This window comes from Schistocerca cancellata, chromosome 1 (assembly GCF_023864275.1).
Source record: "Schistocerca cancellata isolate TAMUIC-IGC-003103 chromosome 1, iqSchCanc2.1, whole genome shotgun sequence".
Taxonomy (NCBI): Eukaryota; Metazoa; Arthropoda; class Insecta; order Orthoptera; family Acrididae; genus Schistocerca; species Schistocerca cancellata.
Genome location: NC_064626.1, coordinates 89,168,154 through 89,182,128, shown reverse-complemented (window position 1 = coordinate 89,182,128; position 13,975 = coordinate 89,168,154). Strand labels below are relative to the sequence as shown.

Here is a 13,975-nt window from a genome sequence, read left to right as displayed (position 1 = left end):
CTCAGTAATAAGGCAATAACAGCAGATAGCTCTTGATTAACAAGAGTTTCAGCTAACCCAAATTATGAAACAGCTTTTAATTTAATAGAAACAGAACAGGCAGGCCTTCACCAATACCAGCTTCAGTTAAGTACTATTACCAAATGGAAAACAGGCTGACCATCTTTAATAACAGCTTTACAAAATAGAAAACAGGCAGGCCTGCTTCAGTAACAGCTTCAGTTGAGTAAAATTAGCAAATATAAAACGTGCTGGTCTTCAATGATAACAGCTTCAGTTAAGCAAAATTACAAAATAGAAAACAAGCAGGCCTTCTGTGTTAGCAGCTTCACTTCAGTAAACTTACCAAATAGAAAACAGGCAGGCCTCCAATGACAACAGCATCTGTTAAGTGAACTAGATCAGCTAAGAAATCACAATGATTGCAAGAGACCTACAGGTATCATTAAGAAAAAAAAATCCTAAACTTAACTGAAATTCACAAATCGAAGTTGAAGCGTGCCGATTCCAAAGGGGGCCCAGAATTCAGCACAGCAAAACTGGCTTCCCCACTCATCATTGTGCCATATCCCAGAGCTGGCTGGCCAGACTAAGCATGAAGATTGCACTCGAAGTCAGCCACAGATTCAAATCAGCCCAAAAATATGCCCAGCAACCGATCGCCAGATTCCATGCCCAAGACACTTGCGCAAGTGCTCGCATTAGTCACCACATGAACCTCTCCCAGTGTGCTCCTCACTCTGTTACCTCTCCCCAGCTCGCCATGCCACAACATGCCCTGTCCTCCATCAACGAACTTCAGCAAAGACCTTAGTGGCCTCATACCAGAGGGAGAACACATGAAAGATCAAGCTAGTGGTGCCAGGAATTCGAAAGATGATGTCAGCAACCCCACCACAGCTCAACCTCCACATCTTAAACCAATGGACCCCTGTCCAGCCTACAGAAGAAGGAGGGGAAGGTAAATTAATGTACTTAAGCTGATTTAGATGCTCCGCCAGGACCTTACCAGTGGACAGATGCCTGACAAGCAAGTTAACCGGTCCCAGAATTTTGATGATAGAGCATAGGCCTATGAAATGAGGAGTGAACTTCCAGAGCTTGGCAGCACCCCTCATATGACTGACACAGTTCTTCACTAAAACCTCATCTCCTACCTTGCCCCGAAAGGGGTGTCTATTCCTATTATATTGCCGTGCTTGGCACCTGTTGGCTAACCTAATATTATTCCTGGCCCATCCCCTATTTTCTCTAAGATCTTCAGGAGTAATGGATGAAGGCAGAGGTTGTTGATATTCTACAAGTTGTATAGAGGGGAACTGATGGGATACACAAACAAGAGAGTGGCAGGTACGGCTTTGGATGCTTCGTGCTATGCGGTGTTAAACGCAAAATTGAGCAAAGGCATGGTGGTATCCCATCTACTCAGAGACTTATGATGGTAAATGATCAAAGCTGACTTAAGACTGAAATTAACTCTCTCAGCAAATGATGCCTGGGGATAATATGACGTGGTGGTCAGATCTTAACAGCTTTACAAAAGTAAAACTGCTTAAACTGTTTGTAAACAAATGCTGGAATGTTATTGCTAACAAGGGCCTAATGGGGTCCAAATCAGCTGTAGATGTTTGTCAGATGTGCAATGGTAACAGCTGCCGTGACCACATGACTAGGGATTAACCATCCCCAAACCTGTAAAATGTGTCAACAACCACCAGAATATATCGGTTTCCCTTCCTGGTATGAGGAAGAGGCCCCAAGTAATCGATAAAGAGTTCGTCCATAGGGTTCACCTTGCACTTGGATTGTAACGACCCCTTCAGAGGAATATTACTGGCTTTAGCCTTCTTACAGGCTGCACACTCGCCCACTAATTACCTGATATCCTTATACATCATGGGCCAACTTTTCCAAAGTTTTATAGAGGCCCAGATGTCCTCACACTAGAGAATTATGAAAATAATGGTAAATGGGAGGCATCAGCATCTGAGGCAAACGAACTTTAAAGTCCCTGGCTTCATTGACAAATTTACATAGAATGCCGTTCCTGTGGAGTAGTCACCAGTCTCTGAACTGGATAAGATTTGCTTTCCTAATAGACCCTGCAACGAATCTAGATCATGTTTGGTCTTAAGGTCCATGAACACCTGGGGAACTTCAGCTAAAATGGTACACACAAACAGACGAGACTCGCTAATGCCCTTATTCTTGACAGCCTCCTCCTCCTGAAATGTGCGACTGAGGGCATCGGCGACTTGGTTGTCAGATCCCTTTATGTGTTGCAGCTTGAAATGAAACACAGAGATGCGGATTGCCCACCTGGCAATCGTACTAGTTTTCCTGGGTTGAGCCAACACCCAACTTAGATCCTGATTGTCTGTGTTGAGATCAAACTCCCTATGCTCAAGATAGATAGTACCTTCTCTAAGGTGGAAAGCACAGCCAGAGCTTCATACTCATAAATGGAGTAATTCATCTCGGGACCAGACAACCTTTCAGAGCTTCATACTCATAAATGGAGTAATTCATCTTGGGACCAGACAACCTTCTAGATGTACAAGCTAATGAGCATCTTATACCTTGATCCTCCAGCAACAACACTGCAGCAATACCGGCATTGGAGGTATCAGTTTCAATGATAAATCTTTTGCTGAAATCCAGGATAGCTAACACTGGTGGGCTGCTGATAGCAGTCTTGATAGCTTCAAAAGCCACCTGTTGGCTCTCACTCCAAACAAATTTCTCCCCCTTCCTACACAGTTTATTCAGGGGAGTAGTCATCTGGGCAAAAACAGGGAAAAAACAGCAAAAACATTCACCATCCCAATAAATCTGGCTATCTCCTTCCTATTTCGAGGCTGAGGAAATTTCTTCAACATCTTAGTTCATTCCTTGTCAGTCCTAATGCCATAACCAGAAATTAAATGGTGCATAAAGGACACCTGTTTCCTAGCAAGTCTAATCTTGGATTGCTTAACGGTCAAACCTGCAACCCGAAACTTGGAGAGAACCTCCGTAAGATAGGAAATATGATACTCAAATGACTGACTATAAAGACAACCTAATCAGGGTAACTAAAGACACAAGACACACTAATGTTAATTATGTGAAATTACCAATAATCTCTTGGTAAGTGTCAGTATCAAAAATGGTTCAAATGGCTCTGAGCACTATGGGACTTAACATCTGTGGTCATCAGTCCCCTAGAACTTAGAACTACTTAAACCTAACTAACCTAAGGACATCACACACATCCATGCCCGAGGCAGGATTCGAACCTGCGACCATAGTGGTCACGCGGTTCCAGACTGAAGCGCCTTTAACTGCACGGCCACACTGGCCGGCTAAGTGTCAGTATCACCAGCTGGCAGTGAATCACCAGGTACCCATCCACGTTCACTCGGTAATGATAGCAGATTTTCATCACTCATACCACACCACACCAACACTCTTTTTGCGTATGCAATCTGATTAATTTTCACACCATTTTCAGATCTTTGGATTTGGATGCCAAGAAAGCAATCCACTTCACTTGCCAAAATATAAAACTATTCTTGTAATTATAACTATGAAAGTGAATTTAAAAGTGCTGGTAAGTCACATAAATAATACAGATACACATGGTACTGAATCCTTTATTGTGCTCACGATGCATTTCAGGGATAGCCCATCATCAGATGACCTGTTAACAAATAATTAAGAGAAGTGTAAATAATGATGTCATACAGTAAAGTTGTATGAAAAAAATGAACTTATATGAATCTCAAATGAAACTAATCATGCACAATTTTGAAAAACGCACGTACATACCATCCAGGAACATTAATGAGTTGACCAGATGTTGAATAATGTCTGTACAAATATGAAGCAGATCATGTGCTACTGTATACAAGAAGCAGACCTAACTGGTAGCTGACTACAGTTACAGTGGCAAGGCAGTGCTAACATAGCCATAACGTAAGCTTGTTTTGCTAGAGGCCAGCACTTCTGATGATTGTGTTAAACATAAATGTCAATATAAAATAATAAAAGTTCAATTAAAATAATTATTTCATTTTTACCAGCACAGTAGTGCAAGAAAATCAACAGAAAAACACAATGCAAGACTGCATATTTCTTAAAACAAGCATACTGTTACATGTCATCATTTTTGTAATATTTACAGAAGCTTTTGTAATATGACTTAAGAAAAACAGTTCACTAATAAAATTACATTTGGCCATTAAGAATTCCATGAAACATAGAGAAAGTAAACAGAAAGAAAAGCCAGATGGGGACTCTTTTTGTTGATTCCTACCCACAAGCAAATCTTTGAAAAAATCAAAGAACCACCAACAACTGCTTGAAATCTGCTCTTTTATTATAAGTTCTTGGTGTACATGATTACTCTCATACATTTCAGTTTCTTCTAAAATGCCCAGTACTATAACTCTATTACCTGTTTTTTTAAGGTGATAATGTTGGTTCTCCTGTAAATGATATCCCATCTTACACATACCTGCATTACAGAATTTACTCGGTGGTGGTTCAAATGAATAATAAACTGGTAAATTGCTGCAACATAGCTTAGAACAACTACTGAATATATTCTGTAGAGCAGGTATCTACAAGATTTTCTGTGGTTTATGTAAGAAATATTACATCTGGCAAACTAGAAAGGAGTTTCAAATTAGAGTTCATGAACAGGAATATACAAGACTGGAAGAGCATTGGGATATCATTTCAAGGAGAACCAACATCAGCTTAAAAATATTAAAGATAACATGTCTATTTCACATTTGGTAAAAATGATATAGTATTACACATTTCATAAGCAATCGAAATACATGTGAACAATCACGTAGTCTGAGAATTTATAATAAATGAGCAGATTTCAAGCAGTCATAGATTGTTCTTTGATTTTTCTCAATGATTTACTTGTGGACAGAAAAAACAATAAGTGTCCCAATCAAGATATTCTTTCCAGAATGAGATTTTCACTCTGCAGCGGGGTGTGCGCTGATATGAAACTTCCTGGCAGATTAAAACTGTGTGCCCAACCGAGACTCGAACTCGGGACCTTTGCCTTTCAAGGGCAAGTGCTCTACCAACTGAGCTACCGAAGCACGACTCACGTCTGGTACTCACAGCTTTACTTCTGCCAGTACCTCGTCTCCTACCTTCCAAACTTTACAGAAGCTCTCCTTCTGGAAACATCCCCCAGGCTGTGGCTAAGCCATGTCTCCGCAATATCCTTTCTTTCAGGAGTGCTAGTTCTGCAAGGTTCGCAGGAGAGCTTCTGTAAAGTTTGGAAGGTAGGAGACGAGGTACTGGTAGAAGTAAAGCTGTGAGTACCGGACGTGAGTCGTGCTTCGGTAGCTCAGTTGGTAGAGCACTTGCCCGCGAAAGGCAAAGGTCCCGAGTTCGAGTCTCGGTCGGGCACGCAGTTTTAATCTGCCAGGAAGTTTCATATCAGCGCACACTCCGCTGCAGAGTGAAAATCTCATTCTGGAAACATCCCCCAGGCTGTGGCTAAGCCATGTCTCCGCAATATCCTTTCTTTCAGGAGTGATAGTTCTGCAAGCTTCTATAAAGTTTGGAAGGTAGGAGACGAGGTACTGGCAGAAGTAAAGCTGTGAGTACCGGACGTAAGTCGTGCTTCGGTAGCTCAGTTGGTAGAGCACTTGCCCGCGAAAGGCTCAGGTCCCGAGTTCGAGTCTCGGTCGGGCACACAGTTTTAATCTGCCAGGAAGTTTCATATCAGCGCACACTCCGCTGCAGAGTGAAAATCTCATTCTTTAAACATCCCCCAGGCTGTGGCTAAGCCATGTCTCCGCAATATCCTTTCTTTCAGGAGTGCTAGTTCTGCAAGGTTCGCAGGAGAGCTTCTGTAAAGTTTGGAAGGTAGGAGACGAGGTACTGGTAGAAGTAAAGCTGTGAGTACCGGACGTGAGTCGTGCTTCGGTAGCTCAGTTGGTAGAGCACTTGCCCGCGAAAGGCAAAGGTCCCGAGTTCGAGTCTCGGTCGGGCACGCAGTTTTAATCTGCCAGGAAGTTTCATATCAGCGCACACTCCGCTGCAGAGTGAAAATCTCATTCTGGAAACATCCCCCAGGCTGTGGCTAAGCCATGTCTCCGCAATATCCTTTCTTTCAGGAGTGATAGTTCTGCAAGCTTCTATAAAGTTTGGAAGGTAGGAGACGAGGTACTGGCAGAAGTAAAGCTGTGAGTACCGGACGTAAGTCGTGCTTCGGTAGCTCAGTTGGTAGAGCACTTGCCCGCGAAAGGCTCAGGTCCCGAGTTCGAGTCTCGGTCGGGCACACAGTTTTAATCTGCCAGGAAGTTTCATATCAGCGCACACTCCGCTGCAGAGTGAAAATCTCATTCTGGAAACATCCCCCAGGCTGTGGCTAAGCCATGTCTCCGCAATATCCTTTCTTTCAGGAGTGCTAGTTCTGCAAGGTTCGCAGGAGAGCTTCTGTAAAGTTTGGAAGGTAGGAGACGAGGTACTGGTAGAAGTAAAGCTGTGAGTACCGGACGTGAGTCGTGCTTCGGTAGCTCAGTTGGTAGAGCACTTGCCCGCGAAAGGCAAAGGTCCCGAGTTCGAGTCTCGGTCGGGCACGCAGTTTTAATCTGCCAGGAAGTTTCATATCAGCGCACACTCCGCTGCAGAGTGAAAATCTCATTCTGGAAACATCCCCCAGGCTGTGGCTAAGCCATGTCTCCGCAATATCCTTTCTTTCAGGAGTGCTAGTTCTGCAAGGTTTGCAGGAGAGCTTCTGTAAAGTTTGGAAGGTAGGAGACGAGGTACTGGCAGAAGTAAAGCTGTGAGTACCGGACGTGAGTCGTGCTTCTGTAGCTCAGTTGGTAGAGCACTTGCCCGCGAAAGGCAAAGGTCCCGAGTTCGAGTCTCGGTCGGGCACACAGTTTTAATCTGCCAGGAAGTTTCATATCAGCGCACACTCCGCTGCAGAGTGAAAATCTCATTCTGGAAACATCCTCCAGGCTGTGGCTAAGCCATGTCTCCGCAATATCCTTTCTTTCAGGAGTGCTAGTTCTGCAAGGTTTGCAGGAGAGCTTCTGTAAAGTTTGGAAGGTAGGAGACGAGGTACTGGATCCGTACCAGATAGGGTTGATAGAAGAGATAGAGAAGATCCAACGGAGAGCAGCACGCTTCGTTACAGGTTCATTTAGTAATCGCAAAAGCGTTATGGAGATGATAGATAAACTCCAGTGGAAGACTCTGCAGGAGAGACGCTCAGTAGCTCGGTACGGGCTTTTATTGAAGTTTCGAGAACATACCTTCACCGAAGAGTCAAGCAGTATTTTGCTCCCTCCTACGTATATCTCGCGATGAGACCATGAGGATAAAATCAGAGAGATTAGAGCCCACACAGAGGCATACCGACAATCCTTCTTTCCACGAACAATACGAGACTGGAACAGAAGGGAAAACCGATAGAGGTACTGAAGGTACCCTCCGCCACACACCGTCAGGTGGCTTGCGGAGTATGGATGTAGATGTAGATGTAGAAGTGAAGCTGTGAGTACCGGACATGAGTCGTGCTTCGGTAGCTCAGTTGGTAGAGCACTTGCCCGCGAAAGGCAAAGGTCCCGAGTTCGAGTCTCGGTCGGGCACACAGTTTTAATCTGCCAGGAAGTTTCATATCAGCGCACACTCCGCTGCAGAGTGAAAATCTCATTCTGGAAACATCCCACAGGCTGTGGCTAAGCCATGTCTCCGCAATATCCTTTCTTTCAGGAGTGCTAGTTCTGCAAGGTTCGCAGGAGAGCTTCTGTAAAGTTTGGAAGGTAGGAGACGAGGTACTGGCAGAAGTAAAGCTGTGACTACCGGACGTGAGTCGTGCTTCGGTAGCTCAGTTGGTAGAGCACTTGCCCGTGAAAGGCAAAGGTCCCGAGTTCGAGTCTCGGTCGGGCACACAGTTTTAATCTGCCAGGAAGTTTCATATCAGCGCACACTCCGCTGCAAAGTGAAAATCTCATTCTGGAAACATCCCCCAGGCTGTGGCTAAGTCATGTCTCCGCAATATCCTTTCTTTCAGGAGTGCTAGTTCTGCAAGGTTCGCAGGAGAGCTTCTGTAAAGTTTGGAAGGTAGGAGACGAGGTACTGGCAGACGTAAAGCTGTGAGTACCGGACGTGAGTCGTGCTTCGGTAGCTCAGTTGGTAGAGCACTTGCCCGCGAAAGGCAAAAGTCCCGAATTCGAGTCTCGGTCGGGCACACAGTTTTAATCTGCCAGGAAGTTTCATATCAGCGCACACTCCGCTGCAGAGTGAAAATCTCATTCTGGAAACATCCCCCAGGCTGTGGCTAAGCCATGTCTCCGCAATATCCTTTCTTTCAGGAGTGCTAGTTCTGCAAGGTTCGCAGGAGAGCTTCTGTAAAGTTTGGAAGGTGGGAGACGAGGTACTGGCAGAAGTAAAGCTGTGAGTACCGGACGTGAGTCGTGCTTCGGTAGCTCAGTTGGTAGAGCACTTGCCCGCGAAAGGCAAAGGTCCCGAGTTCGAGTCACGGTCGGGCACACAGTTTTAATCTGCCAGGAAGTTTCATATCAGCGCACACTCCGCTGCAGAGTGAAAAATCTCATTCTGGAAACATCCCACAGGCTGTGGCTAAGCCATGTCTCCGCAATATCCTTTCTTTCAGGAGTGCTAGTTCTGCAAGGTTCGCAGGAGAGCTTCTGTAAAGTTTGGAAGGTAGGAGACGAGGTACTGGCAGAAGTAAAGCTGTGAGTACCGGACGTGAGTAGTGCTTCGGTAGCTCAGTTGGTAGAGCACTTGCCCGTGAAAGGCAAAGGTCCCGAGTTCGAGTCTTGGTCGGGCACACAGTTTTAATCTGCCAGGAAGTTTCATATCAGCGCACACTCCGCTGCAGAGTGAAAATCTCATTCTGGAAACATCCCCCAGGCTGTGGCTAAGTCATGTCTCCGCAATATCCTTTCTTTCAGGAGTGCTAGTTCTGCAAGGTTCGCAGGAGAGCTTCTGTAAAGTTTGGAAGGTAGGAGACGAGGTACTGGCAGAAGTAAAGCTGTGAGTACCGGACGTGAGTCGTGCTTCGGTAGCTCAGTTGGTAGAGCACTTGCCTGCGAAAGGCAAAGGTCCCGAGTTCGAGTCTCGGTCGGGCACACAGTTTTAATCTGCCAGGAAGTTTCATATCAGCGCACACTCCGCTGCAGAGTGAAAATCTCATTCTGGAAACATCCCACAGGCTGTGGCTAAGCCATGTCTCCGCAATATCCTTTCTTTCAGGAGTGCTAGTTCTGCAAGGTTCGCAGGAGAGCTTCTGTAAAGTTTGGAAGGTAGGAGACGAGGTACTGGCAGAAGTAAAGCTGTGAGTACCGGACGTGAGTCGTGCTTCGGTAGCTCAGTTGGTAGAGCACTTGCCCGCGAAAGGCAAAGGTCCCGAGTTCGAGTCTTGGTCGGGCACACAGTTTTAATCTGCCAGGAAGTTTCATATCAGCGCACACTCTGCTACAGAGTGAAAATCTCATTCTGGAAACATCCCCCAGGCTGTGGCTAAGCCATGTCTCCGCAATATCCTTTCTTTCAGGAGTGCTAGTTCTGCAAGGTTCGCAGGAGAGCTTCTGTAAAGTTTGGAAGGTAGGAGACGAGGTACTGGCAGAAGTAAAGCTGTGACTACCGGACGTGAGTCGTGCTTCGGTAGCTCAGTTGGTAGAGCACTTGCACGCGAAAGGCAAAGGTCCCGAGTTCGAGTCTCGGTCGGGCACACAGTTTTAATCTGCCAGGAAGTTTCAAGATATTCTTTCTTTTAACTTTCTCTATGTCACATGGAATTCTTAATGATAACATGTAATTTTATTAGCAAACTGTTTTTCTTAAGTCATATTACAAATGCAAAGATGACATGAAACATTATGTTTATTTTATGAAGTCTGCACTACAGCATCATTGTTTACTGTTGACTTTCTTGCATTATAGCACTGGTAAAAACAGAATAATCATTTTAATTGAGGTTTTATCATTTTATATTAATATTTCTATTTTACATGTCATCATAAGTGTTGCCCTCTACCAGCACAAGCTTACGTTATGGCTCTGTTAGTGGTGCCTTGACACTGTAACTGTAGTAGTTACTGGTTAGGTCTACTTCTTGTATACAACAGCACATGTTTTGTTTAACATATATTCAACATCCTGATCAATGAATATAATGATCTTGGATGGTATGTCCTTATGTTTTTCAAAATTGTGCACAATTAATTTCATTTGAGATTTATATAACCTTATCTCTTTGGTACAGCTGTATTGTATGATATTGTTATTTGCACTTCTCATTATTGTCTGTTGCCAGATCATCTGATGAGAGGCTATTCCTGAGATGCATCTTGAGCACAATAAAGGATTCAATACCATCTGAATCTGTATTATTTACGCAACTTACTAGCATTTTTAAATAAATTTTCATAGTTACTGTTATTATGCTCGCACACCTCTAGAAGTGCTTCAGATCTGATCTCCAATCTTATTCTAATTGTTTTGTGCAACTATCGACCATTTCATTTGATCGCATAATCAGTCCATCATCAATATGAAATAACACAATTAAATTCTCAATAAAATATGTAAATGGATCAGCACTAAACAAGCTCTGCACGAGGCCATGAAGGCCCAATGGACGTCTCATCAGCCACTGAGTATTATCTGCCTTGCCAACGTGGTATGAATAGCATGTGGTCAGCACACCACTGTCCTCGCCATTTTGCAGATGTTGAGGCTGTGAAACCACTACTATTTAATCAAGCAGCTCCTCAATTTGATGACAAGGCTAAGTGCATGTTGTACTAGTCATCCGATGAAAGAAAAATCCTTGGTGGTACCAGGATTTGGGCCCATGTCCTCTGCATGGTAGCCATCTATGCTGACCACTAAACTATGTAGCCAAACATGGATCAGAACTACTCTCCCATAAATTTAGTTACTTGAGGTTCTATTTCAAGCACTCATACCAACATTTTGCCACTTCCTTCAATCCATACAAGCTTTGAAGCAATCTATACACACAACCTGTACCACCATCACAACCTTGTTAATGCTGCATGTAAATCTCTTTCACCAATGTACCATTCGGGAATGCTGTTTTGACATCAGATTGTTTAATCTACCAATTTCTTTGAATATAACAATGAAAACAATCAATTATTGACAAAATTATTTAATTGGTAGATGAAAAATCTACTCATCAAGTGGTGGTAGAACATGCACATAAAAGACGGTTGTAATTGGCAAGCTTTTGGAGCCAGTGGCTCCTTCTTTAGGCAGAAGGGTTGAAGTGGAAGGAAGAAGGGTGAAGGAAAAGGACTGGAGAGGTCTAGGAAAAGAGGTACACTCCTGGAAATGGAAAAAAGAACACATTGACACCGGTGTGTCAGACCCACCATACTTGCTCCGGACACTGCGAGAGGGCTGTACAAGCAATGATGACATGCACGGCACAGCGGACACACCAGGAACCACGGTGTTGGCCGTTTAATGGCGCTAGCTGCGCAGCATTTGTGCACCGCCGCCGTCAGTGTCAGCCAGTTTGCCGTGGCATACGGAGCTCCATCGCAGTCTTTAACACTGGTAGCATGCCGCGACAGCGTGGACGTGAACCGTATGTGCAGTTGACGGACTTTGAGCGAGGGCGTGTAGTGGGCATGCGGGAGGCCGGGTGGACGTACCGCCGAATTGCTCAATACGTGGGGCGTGAGGTCTCCACAGTACATCGATGTTGTCGCCAGTGGTCGGCGGAAGGTGCACGTGCCCGTCGACCTGGGACCGGACCGCAGCGACGCACGGATGCACGCCAAGACCGTAGGATCCTACGCAGTGCCGTAGGGGACCACACCACCACTTCCCAGCAAATTAGGGACACCGTTGCTCCTGGGGTATCGGCGAGGACCATTCACAACCGTCTCCATGAAGCTGGGCTACGGTCCCGCACACCGTTAGGCCGTCTTCCGCTCACGCCCCAACATCGTGCAGCCCGCCTCCAGTGGTGTCGTGACAGGCGTGAATGCAGGGACGAATGGAGACGTGTCGTCTTCAGCGATGAGAGTCGCTTCTGCCTTGGTGCCAATGATGGTCGTATGCGTGTTTGGCGCCGTGCAGGTGAGCGCCACAATCAGGACTGCATACGACCGAGGCACACAGGGCCAACACCCGGCATCATGGTGTGGGGAGCGATCTCCTACACTGGCCGTACACCACTGGTGATCGTCGAGGGGACACTGAATAGTGCACGGTACATCCAAACCGTCATCGAACCCATCGTTCTACCATTCCTAGACCGGCAAGGGAACTTGCTGTTCCAACAGGACAATGCACGTCCGCATGTATCCCGTGCCACCCAACGTGCTCTAGAAGGTGTAAGTCAACTACCCTAGCCAGCAAGATCTCCGGATCTGTCCCCCATTGAGCATGTTTGGGACTGGATGAAGCGTCGTCTCACGCGGTCTGTACGTCCAGCACGAACACTGGTCCAACCGAGGCGCCAGGTGGAAATGGCATGGCAAGCCGTTCCACAGGACTACATCCAGCATCTCTACGATCGTCTCCATGGGAGAATAGCAGCCTGCATTGCTGCGAAAGGTGGATATACACTGTACTAGTGCCGACATTGTGCATGCTCTGTTGCCTGTGTCTATGTGCTTGTGGTTCTGTCAGTGTGATCATGTGATGTATCTGACCCCAGGAATGTGTCAATAAAGTTTCCCCTTCCTGGGACAATGAATTCACGGTGCTCTTATTTCAATTTCCAGGAGTGTAGATTTTGGGAAAGTCACGCAGACCCTATGCTCCTTCTGCATCCACCTCCTTACCCTGTGGCTCCTACCCTTCTGACCATTCCCACTGCAAGACTTGCCCTATGCATCCTCCTACCACCACCTGTAACAGCCCTGTAACTGGCAAAATATATGCTATCAAAGGAAGAGCCACCTGTGAAATGACAAGAGACACGTCATATACCAGCTGTTATGTAAACACTGTGCAGCCTTCTACATTGGCATGACTACCACCAAATAATCAATTAGGATGAATGGGCATAGGCAGAGGGTTTATACTGGCAATTTGCAGTATTCTGTTACAGAGCATGCTCTGCAGCATGACAATCCTGAACTCGGTGCCTCTTTCACCACATGCACCATCTGGAGTCTTCCCCCAAACACCAGTTTCACAGAACTTCGCGGATGGGTACTAACATTACAACAAATCCTTAGTTCTTGCCACCCATCTGGTCTTAATTTACGTTAATTTCTTCTGTGTTAGCATTTCTTCCCTGTAACTACTCTTTGCTCCACTCCGTTCTAGTTTTCGACATCTTTCATTGTCTTACCAGTCTATTTTTCACCCCCCCCCCCCACACCCCCCACCCCCACCCCCCCACATCTGTTACATACAATGCACTAAGCTTTTTGCTCTTATTAACTCATGCATGATGTTTAAGCAGTGACCTCTGTTCACGTATTACTCTGTCTTCCACCTTTAAGCTCTCAAGTTTTCAAATCTCATCTGATGCAGTCCCCAACAATCGGTCTTTCTTTCTCATCCTGTATGGTAAGTCTCCCCTGACCTGCAGTTCTGGGTGACTTTCCTGCAATCTACCCCTTCCCTAGACCTCTCCAGTCATTTTCCTTCCCCTTCAACCCTTCTGCCTGAAGAAGCAGCCACTGGCTCTGAAAGCTTGCCAATTACAACTGTCTTTTATGTGTGTGTTCTGCCACCATTTGGTGAGTACATTTCTCTTTATAGCAACCAACAAAAGTGCTCTAATTGTCTCAAATCTAACTTCAGGACTAGATGTTTCAGAAAAATCAATTCCTGGCCTCTGGCTAAACCCTTTGGCAACAAATCTTGTCTTGCAGCAGACAATGTCATTGTTATTATTCAAACTACAAATAAGTTTCTGCACAGCTGGTAAATCAACTAATTTCCAGCCATAAAACTTTTTATGTGCATGCATTTCTTCATCCATTGC

The 13,975-nt window shown here is 45.3% G+C and overlaps 2 non-coding genes across 2 annotated transcripts; one reads left to right on the top strand and one right to left on the bottom strand.

The window, feature by feature from the left end:
- Window positions 1-5,031: 5,031 nt before the first annotated feature.
- Trnas-uga (transfer RNA serine (anticodon UGA)) lies at window positions 5,032-5,106 on the bottom strand. Its single transcript has one exon. It is a non-coding gene; the product is annotated as a tRNA-Ser (tRNA).
- A 2,737-nt stretch (window positions 5,107-7,843) lies between these two features.
- Trnas-uga (transfer RNA serine (anticodon UGA)) lies at window positions 7,844-7,918 on the top strand. Its single transcript has one exon. It is a non-coding gene; the product is annotated as a tRNA-Ser (tRNA).
- Window positions 7,919-13,975: the final 6,057 nt, after the last annotated feature.